At 42.2% G+C, this 1739-nt stretch overlaps 1 pseudogene; it reads left to right on the forward strand.

Moving 5' to 3' along the window:
* Positions 1-240: 240 nt before the first annotated feature.
* On the forward strand, positions 241-1460 carry LOC110216067 (isocitrate dehydrogenase [NAD] subunit alpha, mitochondrial pseudogene; annotated as a pseudogene).
* Positions 1461-1739: the final 279 nt, after the last annotated feature.

Below are 1739 nucleotides of genomic sequence, written 5' to 3' on the forward strand. Positions count from 1 at the left end.
GGGGGGGGAAAGGCCTAGTTTGCCTTCACAAAAGAATCCGTCTGAGAGAGGAAGACACTCAGGGTTTTGGGGCAGAACAGAAATAATTGCTATTTATCTGTTTTATGAGATCACTCCCTCACCTCTGCTGAGGATAGGGCTTCTGGGGGCAAGGCTTCTGGAGTGGGCTCAAGAGGCAGGGCCTGGGCAGCCCAGGGGAGTTTGTGTGTAACCACAGCTTGTGCCTGAAGAGGCTACATGATGGCGGGTCCCAAGTGGATCTGGAAGGTATCTCGGCTACTGGGAACGTTCAGTAACCCAAAACAGGCACAGATAGTGACCTTAATCCCAGGAGATAATATTGGACCAAAAATCTCAGCTTCTGTTATCAAGATTTTTGATGCTGCCAAAGCACCCCTTCAGTAAGAAGAGAGGAATGTCTCTGCCATTAAAGGACCTGGAGAAAAGTGGGTGATTCTTCCCGAACCCAAAGAACTCATGGACAAAAACAAGATGGGACTGAAAATCCTCTTCAAGACACCAATAGCAGCTGGACATCTTTCTTTGAATGTACTTCTTCATAAAACTTTTGACCTTCACGTATGCATCCATGTGTCTCCAATGAAGGCTAGGAAACCCCTTAAGTGGAAATAAATATTGTCACAATTGGGGAGAGCACTGAAAGTGAATATAGCAGATTTGAGCATGTGATTGTTGATGGTGTTGTACAGACTGTGAAACTCATCACTGAAGAAGCAAGCAAACGTATTGCCAAATTTGCCTTTGAGTATGCCAGAAACAATAACTGAAGCCATATAACTGCTGTGCACAAAGCAAACAGCATGCCAATGTCAGATGGGTTTTTCTCCAAAAGTACTGAGAAGTTGCAGAAAATTATAAGGATGTTAAATTTAATGAGATATACTGTGATATAGTTTATTTGAATATGGCACCAAGATCTGTTCCAGTTTGATGTTCTTGTGATGCCAGACTTGTATGGAGACATCCTTAGTGATTTATGTGCTGGCCTGATGGGGAATCTTGGTATCAAACCAATTGAAAACTTTGGCATCATGGGAATCACAAATCTTTGAATTCATTCATGGAACAGCCCCAGACATTGTTGGTAAAGACATGGCCAATCCCCTGCCCTGCTTTTGAGTGCTGTGTTGATGCTGCAGCACATGGGGATGCATGACCACGTGGCAAAGATCAAGAAGGCATGCTTTGCAACAATTAAAGACAGTAAGAGCTTGACAAAAGATTTGGGAGGGAATGCCAAATGCTCAGACTTCATAGAAGAAATCTGCTGCCAAGTAGAAGACCTAACTCAAATTAAAGCTTCTCCCATTAGTCGCTTTGCAGCAGTCACTCTCAAGGTACACAACAGGAAAACCCATTGTAGACCATCTACCATTCATATACACTGGGCTTGCATATTTCTTGACAGAACAAACATTTTAAATCTGGCCTGTTCTTAATACATTCTGTGGCCAGGGCCACAAGTGCCCTCCAGCACCTGCTTCCAATGGACCTTTTTCGAAAGCTTTGTTTTATTTATTGAATGTCTCTCTGCTGAAAATGTTTTGTATCTTGTAAGGATGGAGTCCTGTCCTGTCATTTTCCACTGTTAATCATTTTACTTCAGTTAGAACAGTTTTTTTCCTCAATTGAAAGACTTGCTGTAAAGATCAAGACACTGAATTAATAGGAGAAACAGCTAATTTTTTAAAGACAATCCTTATTTTCCGTGAAGTACA

This window comes from Phascolarctos cinereus, unplaced genomic scaffold (genome assembly GCF_003287225.1).
Source record: "Phascolarctos cinereus isolate Bilbo 61053 unplaced genomic scaffold, phaCin_HiC Scaffold_4;HRSCAF=312, whole genome shotgun sequence".
Lineage (NCBI taxonomy): Eukaryota > Metazoa > Chordata > Mammalia > Diprotodontia > Phascolarctidae > Phascolarctos > Phascolarctos cinereus.